The 24,433-nt window shown below is 42.2% G+C and overlaps 1 protein-coding gene across 1 annotated transcript in view; it reads left to right on the forward strand.

The window, feature by feature from the left end:
- The window catches only part of LOC143431137 (uncharacterized), a 77,723-nt gene that overhangs the window by 875 nt on the left and 52,415 nt on the right, over positions 1-24,433 (forward strand). The window lies entirely within an intron of this gene.

Here is a 24,433-nt window from a genome sequence, read left to right on the forward strand (position 1 = left end):
GGAATATTTCCCATTCTGTTAATTTGTTACTCGATTTGCAGGTAAATGTGCAGCCTGTAACTCTGAAATTGCTTCACTTCCTAGATATGAATATACATTGATTGAAAAATGTATTATCTGATAGTGTATACAGGAAGTTTGCACGATTTTAGTCTAGATAGTCCAAGAAGAACAATAAGAAGGGTACAAATACGAAAAGAAGTTTCTAATCATTGGAATAAGTGGTTACCACGTACGACTGGACGTAATGCCACGAAGAAAAATATCGCATACATCTCGCAGAGCCATTTTTCTCTGACACGCGTTAAAATTGCTTGAATTTGTCTGGGGCCTAAGGCTAGCGTTGAAACGTCCTTCACGGCTACGATGGAAGCGAAAGTAGAAATTATCTGCTGTAACGTGTGCGATCAATTTTAGAATCTATAAATCGATAAAAAATTTCAGGATCTATATCAGAAAATCCTTCGTACGCTTAGCCATGATCTTGGTAAATTTTCAATTACCGCGCGACAGACGTTCCAATATCTTCCTCAGAACTCGTGCAACTCGTGCACTAACAACGCTCCGCACCCTCGACGCTGTTTCTCAATTTCTTGGAACAGTATTTTTTCGCGCGAACTTCTCAAGATTTAGTGCCCTCAGTTTGGCGTGAATTGAAATTTCACGTCCACATGTTTTATGGACGCGGTGTTACGCCGCTCGTTGGAACAGTCGCACGATGCTTTATGGGAAACTGGAATCGCGGGTCTGCACGCCCGTGGAAGTTGTAACAGCTAACGAGTAGGGTGGAACCCGCCCCATCCTCTGAAGTTTCCTCTCTGGCGGGCCTTTAAGAACCGCGTCGATTCTCCCTCCCTCTCTCTCTTTCTCTCTCTCTCTCTCTTTCTTTTTCGCCGTGCCTGCTCTCGGAAACATTTGTTTCCATCCTCTCGAGCGGCGTGAGGGCAGGAAAAAGAGCCGAGTAATTTCGAGGGAAATTTTTGGGGCTGAAGTAATGCAGGCACAATTTCAGCGATAACCTTCTTTCCACCGGGCTCCTTTGTCTTTTTCTTCGACCCTTTCTTTTTCCCATTTGTTCTACGTTTCTTTGTTCGGTTTGTTTGCTTGGTCTGGCTCGCGCAGAGATTTTCGAGCGTCGTTGTCCGTGTTCACTCACAGACGGTACTTGTTGAGGGATTTTCAAACGGGCTTTCGAATCGTTTGGAGTAACAGGTTAACCGGGACACGTCTCTACTGGAATTTTCCCCTACGGTTTGAGTACTATTTAAATGACAATTGTATTAGTTTTCTGGATCGTACTCTACTTCCTTACTCTTCATCCATCGACTTAAATCGATTTCTTAATTATTAACGAATTTACTTTGCTTTATGCAGATGCGAGTTCAAAGAAGTTTTAATGTGCGTTGAACATCGTCTGTACGTTCTCGTATGTCTTTAGCGAGCAGAGAGCTCTTTTATAGCTCGCGTTTAAAAAAAAATAAGCGGTCCACTTTTGTAATCAACGTCCATTGCACTTTTTTATCCCCATCGTCCCCCGTTTTCCGTTCACTGTCGGCGACTTACGTCGCTTAATCGTATCGTAGTTATCCGAGACAATTATCAGCCTGAATTTCTACGCTCTTCCCGGTAATTAGCCAGGGAGTATCTTTTTGCCATCCACGCGAGGCGAAAAGTACCTCTGCTACTTTTTCCCCTCGAAACTTTTACTCGAGGGCGTCTTGAAAAGGCAACGCCAGTGTAAAACCGAAAAGAAACATCGGGAACGCGTTTACGAATGGCAAAGCTGACCCAATCAACCGGTGGAATTACAATTTTGCAAATCGCATTGTCTCGTAACGAGAATAACGTGGCGGTGCGCATTGCGTCAAGAGATTCTTGCCAGGAGAGTTTGGGAGGGGGCTTGATTAAATTTCTTGATTATCTTGATTCGCCGGCTGTACGAATTGGCGAGGGGGTGTAGGTTCGTCAAAATCCAGAATACGAATTCCCTGCCTGGGATTGTCTGCCTACGAACTGCGCTTTTCCTGTATCCTTCTATTCTTTTAGGCAAATTCGTCCTGCAGTTCGCGACTGTATCCTTCGATACGTCTGGTGTTTTGATTCAATCATTTTTTTTCGACAGCGGTGTGGAGTTAAAAGTTGTTAGGAGGGTCGTTCGAATCTCTTAAGTATAATACAAACGAGCAGGTCTTGGTATTCTTCTGGAAAATGTGCTGTAAGATATGATGAATAATGCATGTCTGTAATTCAAGCGCCATCGGAAATGGTAAAAACGGAATAGAGTGCCTTTAAATTGTAGATTAAACTGGAATGATTCCTTTATCCTGTCGGCGCGGAGGGACGATTTTTAAAAGGTTAAGCGCCTTTCCTTTTTACGGTCGGTTTAAATCAATAGGATCTGTTTGGAGAGAGAAGTAGCGTTTGGATCGTGTCGAACTTATTTTCATTCTTGAGAAGAGGTTTGCGTGGGGGGTGGTTGGAAAATGTCGAGGAATTGGTGTAATATCTTACATAATTAAGACTCGTGTAATAAGAATGAGACTTTCAAATGTGAAATGGAATGAACAGATCATCCCTGTGAGGTGGGGATCAGAATACACCCACAGTATCCCCTGCTTGTCGTAAGAGGCGACTAAAAGGGGGAAGAGAGGGTCAACGAAGACGAGAAGGGATATGATTTGAGAGAACGAAGTGGTACGAACAAGGTGATTGAGGTTCAAGGTACGTTTGTTAATTGCGAGTACCGTGCAAATTATATTTATGTACGTTTGTTAGCATTTTATTTGGGAGTAGCAAACCAATTTGCTCCGGTATCGAGCAGACCAGAGTGGTTTCCGTTTGTTTTTCCAATAAAGTTTGAAAAATTTCGACGCAGTTAATCAATAACGTCTATGTTGAACGATTTAATTACATTCTTCTTGCTCGTCGGTATTAAATTCTCGAAAATTTCGCAGATTTTCGTTTTTCACATTTTCACATAGACAGAACGTTTGAAAAAGGGGGGTGAAATTATAAAGCCAGGCATCAAGCAATCGCGTGCTTTGTCGGTGAAATGTTGAAGCGTTAAAAAAGTGGAGTTAATTACTTGCAAATCGTTTCGTTTGTAAATAACTGATCGCGCACGAGTGTCCGCAATATTACAAATTTTTCATTATTACGTTGCAATGGGGTGCTCGTTCATTTACTCGACGACAAAAAAGGGGGAGTATTTAATTTATTCTGAACTCTGTAGAATTATTTATCTTACCGGTAATACGAGAAGAAAGAGTAACGAGCAAGTGGTCAGAAAGTAATTCTGATAAACGCATTACAATTAATAACTCATTTATTGATTTACGATTAATGAACCCCGCATTTGAAACATATTTCGCAGAATTAATTATCCTTTTAATTATACATGTTAATTACCGGAGCAATCATTTATTTCGATTGCCAAAGTACATCTACCGTTGCCTTTTATCGAAATTAAATAAAATTAACGCGGACATTCGATTTATCGATTTAAATGAAATCATTGCAGACTTTTCGTTCGAACTGCAGAGCGACACCAATCTGCGGTATCCATTTCTACCGCTTCTTAAGGATCGACACGAATCCGAGTAAATTCTCTCAATGTGGAACGCGATGTAAAGAAAATGTTCGCGTATGATATATCGATGTACCGTGCACTGTAGCCACGAACAATTTAATTCGCGAGCGAACAAACTTGTCTCGGCGAACGCGAGAGGGCAAAATGATAAAAAAAGAAAAGGGGGAAGGAAAAACAACTGCTTCGAAAGCAGACCGCAGCCGCGTGTCTCACCAACAATTTCCACGGAGCAACGGTGCTCGACACCGTTGGGTGGCGTATTTTGCATAAACCCATTACTTATCCTCGTTTCTCGTATAAAGCACAGGCAAACGGCAGGGAAGTATGAAGAGAAGCGAAATAAAATAGGCTGGTCCGCGGGATATTTTGCCCCGCGTAAAATGGGCCGCGACCGAGAAACTTTGAGGAACATCCACCCCCTCTGTATATGCGCACCCACACGCAGAGAACGAATGCACACGCGAAACGGGAGTATCGCAGTTTTCCTGGCTTTCGACCTTCGTCGGTTATTAGCGCAAACTTAAATGTCCTTTCTCGCAGGCGGAGTGGAAAAATCTCTCGTTATCTTTGAAAGCCGTTTCACCTCGTGCCAGAGCCTCGACGCTTGCCACGCTGTGCCTGGGGGATGCGGAAACGTGGCGAGATATAAAGTGAAATTGAAAGGAGACCAGCAATATTTTTCTCCTCCCTTCCTCTTACACCCTTTAATCTAAATTCCCATCTCTCTCTCTCTCTCTCTCTTTCCATCTGTCTCTATTTCTCTCTGTTTCTCTTTCTTTCCAACTTTCTAGCTATCCGTTCTTCTTTCCGTTTGCACCTCTTCTTCTTTCTTTCTCTGACTTCTTCTTCTCCCTTTTTCTTTCCTTTCTGTTCATCCAGCAGGTCGTCTCTCTTCTCACTCCTCTTTTTGTTTCTCCCTTTCTTGCTCGATGGCAATCAGTACACGACGACCATTGGACAGACGGTTCGCGTAAAGCTTCGCCAGTCTTATTTAAGTAGCGGTAGAGGCATGCGTATAGTCAGACGTCGAGCGTTTTTTTATCGAAGCTCCTTCGTCGCGAGTCGTTCCACGTTGGCTTCTGTTTTCGATGCTTGAACGCGTTCCACGGTGATTAATCGTTCTTTGATCACCTTCGTAGTCGCTCGACGGTTCGTTGGTGATCGATGGTTGCCCATAGTGATCTTTGGCTACGAGTTAATAATCGTTCAGACGCGATCCGTTCGTTTGCGACTCCTCGCGAGACAAAGAGTGCGTAAATCGAGTTTTGTACGTTTCATATATCGGTATTATTTATTTGTATCTCGATAAATTTCATCGAGAATCGTCGAAAAATTGTTTCTTATTCTGAAATTTTGTTTGTCCTTTATTCCAGTCACGTAGTAAACATTTCAGGGATCTCGTTCAATTACTATCGAGCGAGGATGGCCTCGGAAAATCGCTGGAATCGCGAAACAGCATCGTCTAACCGCGTGAATCTGTACCAGTTCTTCTATACATCGTAAACTTATGAAACAAGCCCCAAGAGTATCTCTCGAATCTTATTGCAACGCGCGTATGGCGTCGTTTCTTCTACCGTTACTTCTTGCTGTATTTCTACCCCTTGGCACGTCGTGCTGCAGCGTTTATACCCGCCATTGTCTCGTTTCAACCCTTTAAAGCTGAAGTTCCTTACGTTTTAAAACTATCAGTCGTTAAAGTTATCGATGGACATTTTTCTCTGCGCGCAAAGAATCCTGCAAGTCTCGTCTAATTTTCAAGCAGAAATTAAATTTTTTAACTACGATATAAATCAATTTAGCGAAGTTGAGAGAGCCAGCAGTTACGCGAAATTATTCATCGAGTGTTATTCGCGCTTAAATATCATTCATTAGATTTTTGTTTCAGTTGCGAACAAAGTTTCCGACGTTACACTGTCTGGAATAAAATTCGCTGGACAGTTTCGAGCCACCCCCGCGTAATGAGTTTCGTTAATGGGGGCGTAAAATTTTTAAGTAACATCTTCCGGTAGAATCCTCGACGATGAAACTTTCTGTCACGCTCGAAAATACTATAACAGGTCACGGTTCGCGCGATGTTTTACGGGACAGTTGGTTTTGTCCAGCTACGATCCTACCTTGCTACGCTTCATAATGCAACCTTTTCACTCGTTTGCCCTCTTTGTTTGGTCCTCCTTTCGGTTCGTTCTTTCCTTGTTGCGCAGAAATCAGGTTCACCTTACGTCTCGTGCTGTTATTATTTTAAAAGCAAGTTGATATACGACCTCCTTTTGCTGCGGATCATTATTTTGCATTGTAAGAAAATAGTGGCGCGTAGAGAATTAATTTCTAAAATTATCATTTCGCATTCATTTGTTAATAATTATAGCTATATAATATAAGAGTCAGGGTCTTTTATCTCGCACAAAATAATAGCACGTAGAAAATAATCTCTAAAATTATCATTTCGAATTCATTTATTAACAGTTGTAGCTCAGCTTTGGTTGGTACAGCGTCGAGGATTGGATTTTCGGGACGCTTTATCCAAAGGCGACAGTATCATCTTCTTATTGCACCGACACCACTCTCTGGTTCATTCTGTTCCAACCAGAAAGGATTTCCTTTATTCCACTGGCGCAGCCACGGTAAATCCTTATAATCAGGATTTCCAGTAGTATCGTTCTTCTCGCGGCTAAGTGTTTTCGGTCGTAAACGTTTTCATCCGCCAGTTTCTCGATTCGAAGTAACGTTGGTTCGAACGATCCAACCGTGGATTAAAAGTGAAACAGTTAGACGCCCGTAGATTTAAATTCGCGCACGACCAGCCAGATGTTTCGATGTCCTACGCGTTAAACGTCGCAGCGGCGAAATTGGAATCTGTAACACTCGGTATTCGACGCTGTAATTAATTAAATTACTCAGACATCGCGCGCGTACCAGTTTAAATGCAGGATCGCGTGCTTGTAATTTCTATTATGTAATTTGCGGTTGTACGGGGCTGTTCGATGTGTTTGGTTTTCGAAGGAGTGGTAGTTCGCTCAAAACAACAGTACAATTTATTGCTAGCCCTACAAATCAGTCCCACACCCATATATAGATGCAGAGAGCAGTCCATAATTTTCTAAACGAGCCGTTTATTTTGAAAGTGACCTAACTCCATTTTTCAACTTTTCGACGGTTACCATGGTTACATGTACAACTTTATGTTATATATCAGTGAAGCATTTCAGGTTGCTTATATTCAGAGCAAATACAATAAATTTTTCACACATAAGTTTTCGGAGTTAATTAGATAACTGAGCCGTGTAGTTTGAAAGTGGCCCAACTCCATTTATACGTCTTACTTCAACATATTTACTATTGATAATGTCGGAAAGCATTTTATTGTAAATGAAATGAGACAGAAAGATTTTGTATCAACAAAATTGTTAGAAGACGCAATTTTTAAAAGGGTAAAGAATTCTGATGGAGAATCAGTAAACTGGCTAAGAATATGTTGGATGCGTTTTGTCAGAAATGAACCATAGAAAATTTTCTATAAGACATCAACGAATGAGAATGAAAATTTCAAAGTCCTGAATTTATTACCACGTTGGGGTAGACCAAGAAAGTTCGCAAATATCGTATTGACACCATTGTATAAAACTATTAGACAAATTATAACAGCAAAATTTAAGGACATAATTGACCTATTACGATACATACCACCAGAACATCATGATTTCTTCAAATCCCTTTCACACGCACAAAATGTAGACGAATAGTAAATTGTTTTGTAATAAATTTATGTTTGTAATTTTCTATGCTCTGTAATAAATTAAAATAAATTCAGTAATGTTTTTTTTTCAATTTGAAACATCTTAAATTATGTTGAATGGACTTGGGCACCTTGAAATTTTATAATGAATCTGGCTGTTAATTTGAAAGTGGCCCAACTCCATTGCTGATAAGAAAACGCACGTTATTCACTTAATAATTGCCACTATTTTAACAGGAACTTTAAATTTAACATCTTTAGATACGCTTAAGCAGTATAAATCATTACTATCCTATACGTATATTTTTAAATTCATTGGAACGCAAAACTTTAAATATCTCGATTTCAAGATAAATGGAGTTAGGCCAGTTTCAAAATAAGCGGCTCAAATATTCATTCAACATTTGCAATTTTCAATCTTCCAATGAGATCTCATAGTTTTTCCATCGTAAATTTTAGAAACCTTCGATTTCGCGTTCTTCTTTCAGATTCCTTCACCGTTCATTACACACCCGTCCCACTTTTCGCTGCTGCAACAATAGCGTTTCCTGGGCCCAGTTGCCGCGAATTTTGTTCCCTTTAAACGATCAGTTGTTTCGTAGACGCGGCTGTATCAACAGCGAGCTATAGCCGCCGCGTACACCGTTTCGACGGGATAAATGGCGCGTTGTATAAGGGTAATTTAATGGCCGAGGAGGCAATGGACCGCGGGCAATTTATCTTTCTCGACCGGCGCTGGTTTTTGTTCCGCGCGGCGAGAGGAAAGCCTTGGAGAGTAGATATCGTCGCGAGGTTCGAGGCGGGCGTAGAACGTGGCGTCGGTGACCGCTAAAAAAGGAACGTTGCACGATGAAAGGGTGAATCGAGGGTAACGGGAAGAACAGTGATCGGTCGTGGTCGATATTGGAATGCGCTCGTCACGGTAATCCCTCGATCGAGCCCTGTACAGGCTTTTATTACTGTCATTCATCCACTCTCCTTTAATGCGACACAAAAACCTCGGTTTAATCGAGAACCACGAAATTTTCTATCCATTCGAGAGACGCGATGCGGTATTTCAGCTGATCTGCGAGAAGCAAAGTATATTTGAACTACTTACCAGCCAGAGTGGTCAAGTCTGGTGTATAGAAGGCGTGGAGGCGAACGAAACCGCAGACGCAGGCAGGAAAATGAACTGCTTCGTTATTATAATTAAAAAGAGATTTCGACTATCGCCACTAGAGGGACAGCACAGCCTACAGTTTCCTGAAAGTACTCGCTAACCTATCCTTTCCAATATATAGAAGTTCTGAACTGTCCCTAATATCCCAGCGTCTAAGGCAGGGTCTGCTAGGAAGCCTTACTGATGAGTCCACTAGCAGGCCCAGGACGAAACGTTCTTCCCCTCTCTTTTCCTTCCTTTCTTTCCTTCCTCCTTTATTCTATAGCTACACTAAGCATGCCGCTTCAGATTGATAAGGTAGAGTTGTCGTTGGTCACTTTGGCTGGCGAACGAAGGCTGATACGTAAAGTCGTGTTAATGACATGGAAATTGTTGCGCAACAGCGGAATAACGAGCTCGCATTCTCTGGATATATCGATCGGGTTGCTCTCGTTGAACTTTGCTCCACGTTCGAGCGGCGAGTTTCTTTTGTCGGTTCGTCGGAAAGTTGTAATAACGATACAGGTAATAAAGCGCGGTGTAAAGTTTGTGTATCGGTGTCTCTGGCCTCGGCACTAAATGCGGCCGTTCGCTGCCCAGTTTCATTGACAGTGTAGAACAAAAGCTCATAAAGAATGGACCGTGATCGAATGGTCGTATTTATCTCGCACTGTACGCCCAGCAAATGGAGGAGCTGTATTTTTCGCAGCGTTGTTACTCCACGATCAGATACGCTCTTTACTGCCACCAGCTGCGCGGACATTTCTTACGTTGCGAATATTTAAACTGCATTCAAATGTTAATTCTGCACTAAATTCAGTGATAAGCGGTGGAAATCTCTTAGAGCTTGAATCTTGCATAGGAATTTATGAAAATACCAATTCTTTTTTAGAGATATGGGCCAGCAAATATGTCACAGTGCATTAGACGCTCGTGTCTGACCATTGCTAGTCTTGTATCGCTGATTTTCTGTATTCTCTGATGCAAGTTCTTTTCTCCTCGTATTTTAACTGTGCGATTAATTTTCTTTACGAGGATCTTTAATAAGTTGTTTCTCCTTTTATCTTGGAAACGAAGAGTGATATCTATGTATTGCACGCGGTATGTCTGACCATTGCTAGTCTTCTATCACTGATTTTCTGTATTCTCTGATACAAGTTCTTTTCTCCTCGTATTTTAACTGTGCGATTAATTTTCTTTTCGAGGATCTTTAGCAAGCAGTTTCTTCTTTTATCTTTGCAACGAAGAGTGATATCTATGTATTGCACTTGGTATGTCTGACCATTGGTAGTCCACTACCACTGACTTCCCGTTCATCTTCTTCGTATAAAGAAGCAATTCAATCTGTCTCATTTAACAGAGTGCAAGTTGAACAGTTCTTAATGCACATTCGTTTTCGTCCGTGCATTCGAAACGTCACGTCGATTCGACGGTCTCGTGTGTTAGGTGAACAACGCGAAACGGTCGCAGACTATCGCCGTCGGCGATGAGACGAGGGTGCAAGAAAGGGGAAGGAAACGGTGGAGGTAGTCGATAAGTCCGCGTCGATAAGGGTTCCATCTGAAAGTCGAAGTGACCTGCGAAGTAGCGATACGACAAATAATCCTGGCGAGGCTACGGAATACGTATGTAAGGCGGAAGGAGGACGTATCTCGCTGGTACCTTGATACGCTTTGGATCACAGCGAGAGAGAGAGAGAGAGAGAGAGAGAGAGAGAGAGAAAGGGGCAAGATAGAAGTTGTTCCGTTTGACAAAGTATCGTGAGGTGAATAGGACTCGAGGATAGGAACCCGGGGCGAAGTTTGCGCAGTCGAGATACGAAAGACTGGAGGTACTGGCTGAACTTGGAATCTCGCACGCGACCCTGCCTTGAATTTCCCAGCGAATTTCAGGGGTGGTGCTTGGACGAGGAACAAATTGGCTGATGAATTTTTATCAGGGATCGACTTCGATTTGAAGATGCGAGACGCTCCAAGTTTTGATTATTTTCAACTGAACTACTTTCTCTTCAATTGGATTCTTCTAGATCTTCCTTCTTCCGTTCAGTCGTCTGGTTTCGACGAGACACGGTGCATGTTCTCTTGATTTGTGTTACCTCCAGGTGTGTCTAGCTATGTTTTTGGGGTTGCGCAATATCGTCTCGATGAGTATGGCAGTTTAATCCACAAGGTTCGCGGCTCGATGCCATTCGCGCGAAAGAAAAAGCCGTCAGCGGAACATTAAAGGGAGAGCCTGCGCCCCTCGGTTCTTGCCACTTGAAAAGATAACGCGGCAGGCCTGCGCCTGTGACGTTTCTCGCCTAAATGCTCTTCGTGGCCGGTCGCTTTTAGCGAGAAAGCCCTCTGCCTTGTGTACAACTCTCGTTCCCTTATCCCTTGTGCCCAGCCTTTTCCTCTTCCAGCCTCTACAGCGCCCTCCAAGTGTACGCTGATACCCGTTAATGCACGCCTTCCTCACGCGAGGAACAAAAGACACGTTTGACGGACATTCCATGGCATTGTGCCGCCATTTCAAACGAACCTAGACGGTTCCACGGATTCGCGAGTGTTTCCAAGGTTTTGCTCATAATCCTGCAGGCATTTATTCCGTCATTTTTCGAGCGACACGGTCCGCGTAATTGGATCGCGCGTTCTGGTGAGAAGAATTCAGCAGGAATGGGAATTGTAGGTGTTAGAAATTGTGGGTAGGCTCGTTACGACCGTGTCGGTAATCCTCTTCCTCTGTAACGAGATTCCACGGAGCCACGGTTATTTTATTTCATTAGATGGACAGCCCAGGATCCATTAGAAACGGAACCACGCGTCTGAAACGGATTACACGGATGCGAGAAATTTCGTTGACTCTTGGCTGTTCGAGCGTTAACGAACAGCGTTCCTTGGTAGCAAGGAAAATGGCCGGGTCTCGCGAATGAAATTAGCGATTTAATCTGGGAGTTACGAAAGAAAAGGGAAACTCGCGAGAGCTGTTTAGGAAAGTTTGCTCGCCGTTGTCTGAAAATTAGCGGGCCACCCCTGCTGGATACCAACGGGGAGGACTAAACTTGTTTGCGGTTTCGCAAGATTTCTTCCTTCTGGACACATACGTGGAACGTGCAACGATATTCTTGGTAGTCATAGCTTGGTAGAAAATATACAATATGATTAAAATTCTTCACGGTAAATGTACATCTCTTACAATAGAGATTACGTTTAATGAATATTCGATGAGCTTTTCTGAAATTTCGTAGAAAGAGAGGATTCCTAGAGGTATCCGATGGAATGTCGACGCTTTGTCAAAGGGGGACGATAATTTTTGTTTTTATTGCAAATATGATAACGTTCAGGCAGGCTCTGCAGTTTCCGAGACAGAAGGGAAAAAGCTCGTATATCAGTGAGAGCTTCAGCTTCATCTAGATTGTTACGAACGGCTGGAGAGAATGAAGCTTTTCCTGCTATTTTTTCCCCTTTTTTCCCTAAACTGCAGGTAGGAGCGTACAAAAGGTACTCGGATTGCGTAACTGTACAATTGTTTTCTTTTTACTGCATCCGCTATTGTCTCGTATTTTAAACCACTACATAATTGTTGTTCGTCAAATTAACTGTAATTTTAAACAAATTTATGAAGAGGCGAACGACAGTTTTGTCATAAAAAAAATGTTTACATCCAGATGTTTCCTCTTCGTATCGGTAGTTTAATAATTCATGGCAATGTAACAATATTCCCGTGAATTTGAATAATGCGGTTCGTTTTGTAGCTAAACCCTAGATAATGTACTTGTCTGGGTGCAGCATAATCGAATGAATTATACAGCACTGCATCGGGTTTAAATAATATTACACGTAACAAATTCATACAATATTCCCATCTGAAAGTTTCCTTGTACATTCCACGTTTGTTTCCAAGAAGATTGAAACAAAAATATAATTAAATTAGGAAAAAATCCTTTTACAATATATGGTTTCCTTGTAAACCATTTCATCGTTTAACGCAAAGTAGGTCTAGGCTTCTAAACAAATTCAAAAAATTTATATTAAACTTGTTGCTACTACCTTAGCTGATTCTTCCATTTTCGAGAGATTACAAAGCAAAATTTCTCTCGTATTGTCATCGTTTAACACAAAGTAATTCTAGGCTTCTACAAAAATTAAAAAAATTTAGATCAGATCTGTTGCTACTACTTTAGCTGATTCTTTCATTTTCGAGAGATTACAAAGCGAAGTCTTCCTCGTATCGTCATCGTTTAACACAAAGTAGTTCTAAGCTTCTACAAAAATTAAAAAAACTTAAAAAATCTACAAAAATTAAAAAAATTAGATCTGTTGCTGCTACCTCAGCCCATTCTTTCATTTTCGAGAGATTACAAAGCAAAATTTCTCTCGTATCGTCATCGTTTAACACAAAGTAGTTCTAGGCTTCTAAATAAATTAAACAAAATTTAGATCAGATCTGTTGCTACTACCTCAGCCGATTCTTTCATTTTCGCGAGATTACAAAGCGAAATCTCCCTCGTACCATCCTGTAACTCAGTTCGCGTACGAAGGGGGATGTTATTACCCGCGTCGCTAAAGAAAGAATTCGTTTCGAAGTTGGCAGAATGTCAGACATCTCGACGCAATATTCCCTCGCTCGCTTCAGCCGTCTACCAAAAAAAAATGATCAGCACGATCGGCTCTCGGCGTCGAAACGTCTGCGCGCGCGGTTAATCGAGCGGGTACGATTGTCCGCGCGACGGGAGGAGCAGGCGAGAAATGAGAAAAGAAAACGGGGGGAGATTCGAGGAGGGTTTGACGTACTAAAAGGGCACTGTATTCTACTTACGCGTGGAACGGGGTTACACGAGTGCCTTCCAATTACACGCTCACTTGACACAGATTGTCGTCCCTCAAAGTTGCCCGCCGCCTACGACTTTAACTGGCAGCGGAAATTAGCGGGCGACAAGTATCGCGTAGCCATCCGCACGCGTCTAAAACGTGTTAGGGCGGTCGCATAGTTTACAAGGGCGCCGTTCCCGCCTCCGTCGAACCTGAGGGAGTGCAGTTTAACTCGCGATCCACGTAAAATCATTAACGAACACGACTCTGGCCGATTCGATTTCGACTGAACCGTTCAGATTAACCTGCGATGTAATTTTCAAGCGGTTGCGAATAGCTTTCAGATGGAACAGAAATGAAGTTCATAGTTTATCTATTATTATCAGATCCCGCCATCGAAATCTGATTTATCGATGGACAATTATCTGAAAATCGATCTCGCGCATGATCGTGTATAACCTGTATCTACTTGTTTTATACACTCGCGTGTATACATCACGGTTGATCTAATATCGTGGCCGCCAATTTCGAGCGTGTCCCACAATTTCAGTAAGCACGTTGATTAGAATCGTAATTGGCATTGTCGCGAGAATTTTGCCGTTAATAACGTCAGACCAGTAAATACGTATAATTTTTGCGCAACGTGGATGGAAAGAAAGTTCCCCAGGGGTTCGTGGCTGTGTTTTAAAGTCGCGGGACGGGCGTGGCAGTCGCGAGGTACCCCAGCCTTAGGACCCAGGGGTGAACAACCCCTCGATCGAAAATTAAATAAACGCTCTCGTCCGCGCTTAAATTAAAGTAATAATGCAAATGGGATGCGATCAGCAGAGTGTAGTGCATTATAAACAAAATCTGCATAAATAACATGCGAAACGCAAGGTGGAATAATTTTCGATAATAACATCGAAAATATTCAAGACGTACCTACCATCAATTTAGTCGGTCGTTTTTATGCAACAATTTGCAAAATTGCACGCAATCCACCCTCGCGATGGAACAATTTTGCCTGGTAATGTTTCGCCTCGTAAACAGAATTCTTTATCGACGAAACTCGTCCACGGTCGACGCAGCGGGATCGAAGAACAGGCGGGTTCGAAAAAATTGCTGGTACTTTGGAAATTTCCCCGTAATCCATCCTCGAAACGGATTAGTCGGCGCGGACACGTATAATGCGACTGCAATTTAGAAGGGATTTCGCTTGGTAGCTTACGAGCCGGCGGCGTGGAATCCTCTTGTTTTTTCCGCTTTGTCGAACGTTTTAAGCGACCGAGGGAAATGGGTCAGCGTGTTGCGAAATCAACGGCCGTGCTTTATGAACTGCTTTGTGAATTTCTATATTCAAGCGGGGCGAAAAATTCCAGGCATCCCGTCGTTCCTTTAGCGAGGGATCGCTGGAAGACGCGATGGTACAACGCGACGTCGATCGAGGATTCTCTTTCCATCGATCGAACGTTCAACTCAAACGTGATACAAAAGATATTTTCAATATCAGAGGGTGCGACAAACATTATTTTCGATATCTGAAACGCGTTTGCGTTTGAAATAAATGAACGATGATTCGTTTAACCAATTTCACAAGTACCATGAGTGCTTCGTTGTAATCGTTGAAAATGTTTGCGATGGAGAAGTCGAATAAATGAAACTGAACGAGGCTTAATTCGAGGTGAAAAAAAAAACAGTTGTTTCTGGGTCAAGGGAATTAATTTCCGGGTGCGTTCGATCTTTGACCAAACGTCCTAATTAACTTAATTTCATGGCGATCGCGGTCGGCGTATCGGTGTTGCGGTGCGGTTTAAGTGCAGGAATTTGTAGATGGCATCGTGTAATTTGCACTCCCAGCTCGAGTGCAATTTCGATGGGATCGCTCGATCTGCTCGCGTACACATTGTGTCGCGGAATGCTTTGAACAATCTGCAGCTTGTTGTTTCCGGTTGCGTGTATGCCTACAACGGAGCAAACGATTTTTTGTTCGTTCAACAACGTCGCCTTTTATCTTGCCAACTTTCGAGTTGGCAACTCTTTTCACGAAATTTTGCGCGAATTCTTTCTACAATTTTTCTGAGCAAACTAGATTTGCCATAGAGAGAGAGTCGAAGTCGATCAACTTGATTAGAGAAATGTGATAGCAGGTCGATAGAAAATTTCTCTGAACGCATCTGACACAGAATAGCGACCATTGTTCCATCCGCTCGCTTTGATCGGCGATTTGAAAACGGTGGAAACTGTTGGAACGAATCAAACGTAACTCTAGCCAGGAGCGTAGCTCGCGTCGCCTCTGGGTTTCGATAAGAAACCTGGCCGCGAAGATTGAGGGAGAATCGCTAGACAAACACGTGGGTAGGAAACCCTTTCATCCAGCACGCTGTGTACCTTCTGGATAAAAGCGTGGCGGATTTTTCGTGATTCTTCGACGAGGCGGAGTATCGAGACGCTACCGTGCCACCTGCGATTCTCTTCCATTGTGTACGACCAGCCATACTCGGAAAATCTGCGACGAATCATTTACCGCCGGTTTCATCTTGTCTCTTGTGGCACAGAGTAGAGATGACTTTTTCGCGATAAAAAGTAGGACTGCCTCTCGTATCGCTATGAGAAATTTTTGTCATTCTTTAATGATCACGCTCCATAGTATTTCACTCTCTTCTTTCAAGAAGGATTTTTCATGAACGCTTTTGTTCTCGATCAAAGGCAAGAGTAAGTTATTTCTCCCGTACGTTTATCTGCTTTTTAATTCACGCATCCTATGTGTTTTCGGCTTCCTCTTTGTGGATCCTTGTGAAACTCCTCGATTATGAATAAAAAGCAGCGTTATTTCACGGACACCAAGTACGTGGCGCGATATTAAGCCACGGAAGGAAATATTCGAGCGGTGGAAAAAAAAGAGAGGAGATCCGGGAATGAGAATTCCTACCTACCTACCTACCTTTGCTGCACCCTAGTTCTGCGACTTCGTTTTCCATATTTGTATCGTTGCTCGATTTTTTATTCGCTTATCCATCCGTTTCCTTTGTCGTCTCTCTTCCTCACAGATTTTCTTTGCCTCGTCTGCTCGCTTCTCGTCCGTTTACAGTCTCTCCTCGTCGTTCCTCCGCTTCGTTCTGTCGCAGCGTTCCTTCCTCGAACGACACCACGTCGCTAGCTGCATAATTCAATTGCATTTATTTACGAAACACGCGGGAACGTGCCTCGCCAGACGCTTGAACGCGGCTAAATTGCGCTGACCGTTTTTCTCGAAGCGCCTCTCATCCCTCTGTTCCGTTATTTAGTGGCGCCTGCGGAGGAAGCCGCTCTAACGAGATTTGAGCCCTCAACGGGCGCCTAAGTAGGGCAGAAACAGCTGCGATAAAAGCTCGACGAAAGAACGCGCGACATACGCGACGTACACTCTTCTCCCCGTTCCGTTCTCTCTCCTCGTTCTTTTTGTCCACTCGCTGCAATTTTCCAAGGAATTCGTCATCCACGTTGATCTCGAAGCCATTGTACGTTCACCTAGCGAACCTGAACGCGTTGGATCCTCCATTCTTCCGTGCGATCGCTCCTCGAGGACCAGAGAACGAGCTCGATCGAACCTATCTCGCGAATGCTGAAGACTGTCGAGCGAAACTTGCGCGTGCTGACATTTTCAGATGCTTTTGAATAGCAGCACCGATGATGCTGAGAAAGAACTCTAGAAATTGTATCATTTGCAAGTACCAGCAGTTTCTCTTGCGATTCGTAAACGTCTCGAACAAAATTCTCAGATTAAACGCCAGAAATGGTACATTGAGATCAGAAATTGCGCAGCTATGTCAAATATTTCGCGTGGAAGAGCTGAAGGTCCGCGAGATGGTTTCCAATGGGAGCTCCTGCGTCTCCAGGGAGTGATCACGAGGAAAGGCGATCCCAACGTCTCCATTAAATCGTAGCTATGCGACATACGTCGACTTGGCTTCGAGTTGCAGAACATAATGGGTGCGAGGAATGCAGCTGCGCGTAGTTCGATAATCAGAGGCACATTGCACCGTATCGGACGAAGGAACTGTACTGGTCTCACTTTCCTTCGACGAGAATAGACGAGAAGAGATCCTGCATCTGTTCGCTGGATCTCTTGGCTATACTCTCTTCTCCTTTTTCTTTTCTCTCTCAAAGTATCGTGGTCATAATATACGATATATTTACTCTTAACGACGGATCGAAAAAGTGTTTTTAGTGATTTGGATGACTTGTCGAGGCACGACGCTTTCAGAGGCGAAATAGTCGCGGATGAATCAGGTATGAAATAGTTTTGGTGCACTGTGTGCGCAGTGTGTTCTTCTGTAGGTTTCCATGCCAACTTCGCTGGTGTGTTTTACAGCCAAAAATGAGGCTAAAATGATACATAGCAGCAAAAAGTTTATGCACCGTAGCATAGGTTTCCAGGCGAACTTTTTCACTGTGCTTGGGAGTAACAAAGTTTGATTAAAAGTAAGATTAAAATGTCGTATTAGAAAAAGCTCGTAAATATGATTTATTTAGCAGTCGTAACGGAAATGGGAACTGTAGGGAACACGATAATGCTCTTTGTTTTAGCTCGTGGAAATTATCGACTATGATGGATTGATCGGGAGAAACTGAAACTCTTGGCCAACGTTTGGCTTTTTACGATTTTTCGTTCTGCTTGAAACAGACCGCGCAAGAATTAATCGCGAAAATTAGACGAGATATCGTCCACTCGAATTTTAAAGAATTTTTATTCAGCAATTCGTGAAAGTTTGAAATCGAAAATTAGAATTAAACTGGATTTAACGAGATTTCTATTTGTTGCGGTAATCGAAATTGTAAAACGGTGAATAGGGTGTAAGAATTTTGCGCAAGGCTTTCTTAAAGGCAGCATGAATAATCTAATATCATAAACGCAACTGTGCATGAAATACTGCCCCGCATTCCTTTCCCACATAATTCACAAAGCTATATTTCCTGGCCAGGATTATTTAGTTCCCTTTTACATTATTTACACCCGTTGGTCCTTTTCAAACTGCACACTCTCTGCTTGAACAGGCGCCTGTTCTAAAATAAATGACAGAAGCATTTCCTCTTTCTCGTGAAGCATACTTTCCAAGTACTTCAAGCGAATGCTTTTATTAAGACGTGCAAAAATCGAATAACCATTGTATAATTACTTCCACCACAAAATCCAGTATGAAGAAAATAAAGAATCGACTCCAAGTTCTAAATTACGATACGTACGCAAGGTATCATCTTATCTGAAACAGCCAAAAAATCCATAGATGTAGAAAAAATTGCTTAATCGATCAGCCAACACAGTTTAATCACTTCCTCTACAAGATCCAATATGAAGAAACTAATTAATCGACTCCAAGTTCCAAATCACGATACGTATGCAGTATCATCTAATCTGAAACTGCCAAAAAATCCATAGGTGTAGAAAAAAGTGCTTCATCGATCAGCCAACACAGTTATCTTGTGAATGCGTTCGTTAAGACGTACAAAAATCGAATAACCATCGTTTAATCACCTCCTCTACAAGATCCAGTACGAAGAAAATAAAGAATCGACTTCAAGTTCCAAATCACGATACGTACGCAGTATCATCTAATCTGAAACTGCCAAAAAATCCATAGGTGTAGAAAAAAGTGCTTCATCGATCAGCCAATGCAGTTATCTTGTGAATGCGTTCGTTAAGACGTACAAAAATCGAATAACCATCGTTTAATCACTTCCTCTACAAGATCCAATATGTAGAAACTAATTAATCGACTCCAAGTTCCAAATCACGATACGTACGCAGTATCATCTAATCTGAAACTGCCAAAAAATCCATAGGTGTAGAAAAAAGTGCTTCATCGATCAGCCAATGCAGTTATCTTGTGAATGCGTTCGTTAAGACGTACAAAAATCGAATAACCATCGTTTAATCACTTCCTCTACAAGATCCAATATGTAGAAACTAATTAATCGACTCCAAGTTCCAAATCACGATACGTACGCAGTATCATCTAATCTGAAACTGCCAAAAAATCCATAGGTGTAGAAAAAAGTGCTTCATCGATCAGCCAATGCAGTTATCTTGTGAATGCGTTCGTTAAGACGTACAAAAATCCAATAACCATCGTTTAATCACCTCCTCTACAAGATCCAATACGAAGAAACTAATTAATCGACTCCAAGTTCCAAATCACGATACGTACGCAGTATCATCTAATCTGAAACTGCCAAAAAATCCATAGATGTAGAGAAAAAGTGCTTCATCGATCAGCCAACGCAGTTATCTTGTGAATGCTTTTATTAAGACGTGCAAAAATCGAATAACCATTGTATAATTACTTCCACCACAAAATCCAGTATGAAGAAAATAAAGAATCGACTCCAAGTTCTAAATCACGATACGTACGCAAGGTATCATTTTATCTGAAACTGCCAAAAAATCCACAGATGTAGGAAAAATTGCTTAATCGAGCAGCCAACGCAGTTATCTTGTGAATACGTTCGTTAAGACGTACAAAAATCGAATAACCATCGTTTAATCACTTCCTCTACAAGATCCAATATGAATCCAATATCATCTAATCTGAAACTGCCAAAAAATCCATAGATGCAGAGAAAAATTGCTTAATCGAGCAGCCAACACAGTTATCTCGTTAACCGTACCCCTTTCCGCCGCCAACCCCCAACTCGACCCACCGGATATCTTCTCGAGCGGTTCCACCGCGACGAGGTCCACCTCGATCGTCGAATTTCCAACGCGGCTAAGCTTTTCGACGGCGGCAGGTTTAATCGAATCCATCCGCGATAATTAGTGGGCCGCGATACCACGGCGCGGCCTAAGCGCGATCCAATTTCGCAATTAGAACGAAGTTTGAACGCCGTCTACGCGTACAAACGGGCCGTCGCGTCCCCACGATCCCTCGCGATCAATCGTCGCAGATCGGTCGAGCGATCGACGTCGAAACTCGGAGACCGTTCCGCTGGATCGAAACGTCGGACGGACCAGGGGTTGACGCGATTCACTGGCTTGAATAATTCACTCGGAACCCGGCCACTGGTCACGCTGAAAACCCGTTGACTTCCGACTTTCGAACGATCCTGCGGACGCAGCTTTCGCGGGACTCCAACTTTCGGAGGGGACGAAGCTGGCGAATTTGGTGTCTGGCGTGAAGTTTTTTGCGATTCAAGGTCAAGTTTTGTAAAAATGCAGATATTTAACACGTTGACGCAAATGACGTCTATAGCCGTCTGATACTTGGCGTTTTGTAGGCAAATGACGGTTATAGCCGTCGTGCATATTTCAGTCAATTAAAAAAAAAGAACAGCGTTAGCACGAAGTGTAATTAATTATATTATATCGACATACACTTGTCAATTATTGAGTAACACATGTAGAAAAAAAGTGATGGCATGCCAGACAGCATATTAATTGCTTTTTTGAGCAAATGACGATTATAGCCGTTAAAAGTTTTTTGGGAAAAACCAATACGCGTCAACGTGTTAAGGAGGATTAGGTGCATGTTTATTTTTTGTCTGATTAGGATCCTTAATTAGGATCCTTAAATTTGTTCTGCAAATAGGGAATGAAATAACTGTGTTTAAGATAGGAGAGTAAGATGTTATGAAGTGAGGTAATTTTTAGAGAGGAAGTACCTTCTTTTTTGTAGATGGATGGAGTCTCGTCGTTATTATTTGGATGTGTAATTCGAGAGCAGATATACACTCGGTTTTCCTCTGACGGTAGCCAGGAGTTTTTGTTCTCATTACTTCCGTAAGAAGATTATCATCGTTATGATGCTTCGAGTATTAACTGCGGATTACGCACGTGTCTCCTAACTTTTGCAGTCCGCGCTTTAGCCTGCGTTTAAATGCGAGGATTAATTATAATAATTGCGAGCGCGATCGCGTTAAAACGGAAAAAGTTGAGTATCGCTTCGAACGCGATATAATTACTCGATGCCTCTGCTGCTTAATTAGTGAGATAGCGAAGAAAATAGAAGGGAAATAGTCGAAATTTTAGGGCGAATACCTAACGAAATTCCTATTTACCGTTAGGAATTCTCACTTTATCACACATGTATTAACACACGCGCACTTTCGTTCTCCACACTGTTGCAATGACGAATTCCCGGGATCCTTGCTTGCCAAATATGCTCGAATAATTAGAACAGTACAGCCTCTATATTTAGAGAATTCTAATTTCGATTAAATCTCGACTTAAATTCTCGACTCATCGTCGCTCCTTTAATCATATTTATCAAACAACGAATCGGAATAAACGTCCACGGTGTAGTAGCTACAATCAATCATGAATTTATATTAATTTGGCTACACGGGGGAACCGTTGAACAATCTCTGTTCAAGAACGATCGTATCGATTTCACGTAAACGGCCCTCGCAGGTCGGCAGGGTATTTCGGAAGCATCTAAAGTGACAATTAGGATAATTGCCGTGTGATGTCGTCGTTAGAGTCGATTTGGGTTACGTACATCCACTCGGTAACAGAATAGAAAATAGGATTTACTTTAAAGCCGAGCGTTCAATTGAACGTTGCTCTTCTTAACGCTCGAGAAGAAAGGGCCCCCAATATTTGCGCCATTACGCTGATGGAGGCCAATTTCGTGGCATTATTTCAATCGCTCCCCGGGTACGTTTCAATCCGTTCGAATCGCGATGATAAGCACAATGGTATCGCAGTTCTTAAAGCGGATGCGGCGAAATTTTATTCACTCAGAAGAGATGATAAAAATGGTCCTCAAAGGTGATTACATTTTTTTATCTTAATGTTAAAATCGCCTCGTTTGAACATCTGCATGTAGCTGCGAAAAAAAAGGAGCCACGGATCGATAATACACACTCGAGACGAAAATAGAAGCTACTTAATTCGAGACTCGTATCCTTAACCCTTTGCGATCAACCTTCAAAGGGCAGCGTCGAGCGCAACGTACTCTCTCTTCTAAATGTTCTTTCATTCATTTCCTTCTCAATTAATCGATATTTATTTTGCTATAATTTTCTCCAGTCACATTGCCAACTTTTAGCAAATATTTTGCTTTCGATATTCATTTCAATCGCTACATATTGGGGTAAAACTCACGCAAGCTTAAACAGAAGAGACGTTGCGCTCGCGGTTGAACGTGCACCAAAACGCGTACAAGATTTCGCGCGCACTTGGAAGGCTTCCAGGTATAGTTTCAGCTGGCAGGCGTCGCGACGCTTCGAACAAAGCCTGCCGGTACTTAGTTCGAAAGGAGACGCCACGTAGTAATTAAACGTGTCTCATCCTTTCGGTACTTGCAAAGGATTTTCCCTTTCCTCCTCCTCTCTTTTCCGTATCGACCATTTTTTTCACTTCTACTCTTATAATTTGTCTCCTGATTCTTCTGCTTCTTCTTCTGTGATTATAACAGATGAAGAATCGCTCGCTAGAATAAAGGTAAAGCTAAAGTATATTTTCGTTAAGTAATTTTACACGCAAAAGAGCTTTTCTTTTTGGGAGAAGAAAATCGAAATCGTGCCATTTTTGGTTTAGATTGTTAGCGTAGAGTATATAGTTTTTTAGTAATTCAGGATTGTCGAGAAAGGTCGATTATTCTATGTGTCGCAGCTCTTTTTTTTACTTTTACATTCCAATTTCGTGTCACGCTTATTTGATCCTTTCCTCTGTCCGCGTTTCCAGTTTTTCCCTCGCAGCGCGTCGCTTTTCGTATTTTTCTATTGTTACCCGGCCCTTTTTTTTTTGTTTCATCTTCCTTCCAGTTCCGCTGGAAAACTTTTACAATTTTTGCATTTTTTCCTGTCGCGCTCTTTCGATAAAAGTGTTTCTCCGTTTATCGATTTTCTTTGACATACCTGTGGCCCAGTTTCTGTTGCCAGTCGGATGTATTATACGCGAATTCGTCATTATTCCAATTTTTAATGAGCAAATCATACAGTGAACGCAACAGATCCGATAAACTTTTAATATTCCCCAGAATACTTTCGAAAAACTTGATTGCAAAATTGATCGCGCGTTCAATTATAATTTCCACCCTTACCTCTGCCAATCCTGTATCATATAAAACAACTGTACACTTCAACGAAGTAATTAGTCGCCAAAATAGATGTTACAACCCAAACAGACTCTCGTCTCATTCTGCTATTTGCAATTAGCACGAAACTAACAAACGCAATATTGTCTCTAGTCTTCCGCGAGTCAGAACCAATGGTGCACACTTTTGATCGTGCTGCATCGTACCCTTTTTTAATGCACACATTTACCAGCTACCTTACTGCATTTTCGTTCGATAAAAGCTCGCTCGTATGACGTAATGTGACAAGAACAAAAGAAAAAAAAAAAAAAAGAAGAAGGAGGAGAACAACTCAATACTGTTAGCAGATATTGGCGACGTGTACAATTATCAGCCGGGCTAGCCTATCGGTGTATCGATCTTCGTAACACCTTCTTTCTCTATTTTCCGTTTCCTTTTGTCGCGAACTGCTCCTCCACCTACAGCGTTGTCCACATGTCCAATCGTATCGAACGAAAAACGCGACTACATTGGATTGGTTCTGAACTGTGTTAGCTAAGTAACGCTAAAAAGAAAAAGTAATACAGTCGAGAAAGATTGACGCGAGAATGAATCGAGAATCTGATGGCAGAATTGTTCTGTCGCAGAACACGAAGGAATATATCGACCATTATCGTATAATAATTATTTTATTGTATAAACTCGATGGTAAAAAGAGAGACGAAATGACACTCCATCGAAGAGGTGTATCGCGTAATGAATAATACCTCGATTTTCCTTTGTCTGGTGATAAAATGGGCTTCAGAATTTATTTCAATTTTTGCGTAAATCGCGTTTCGTGTGATTGAAAGGTGATTGGCTCAGCCTATTTTCAGAATGACGGCCCATTTTCGACAATTAAGTAGATGGCTGTAATCGAGTCTCGAATCCGTCGATTACGCGTCCGTGCTTGACGCTGTGAGCGATTTCGAATCGATCGATTTTATTTTTATACCTTCGAAAGCGATTCTTGCCTCTCTATTTATATTAACAATTGTTTCGATTTCGAATTGTGCAGCATAAACGACAGTGTACTTATGTTCCGTCTCGAAAGTCCTCTCAGCTTGTCGCCAGTTCCGTTTCCCTCCTCGAATCATCGCGTCGTCTGGTTGGTACCGATCGTGCGACACGTTTCGCATATGAATCGACGTTAACGAGCCCTGCTCG

The sequence above is a fragment of the Xylocopa sonorina genome, chromosome 17, assembly GCF_050948175.1.
Source record: "Xylocopa sonorina isolate GNS202 chromosome 17, iyXylSono1_principal, whole genome shotgun sequence".
Taxonomy (NCBI): domain Eukaryota; kingdom Metazoa; phylum Arthropoda; class Insecta; order Hymenoptera; family Apidae; genus Xylocopa; species Xylocopa sonorina.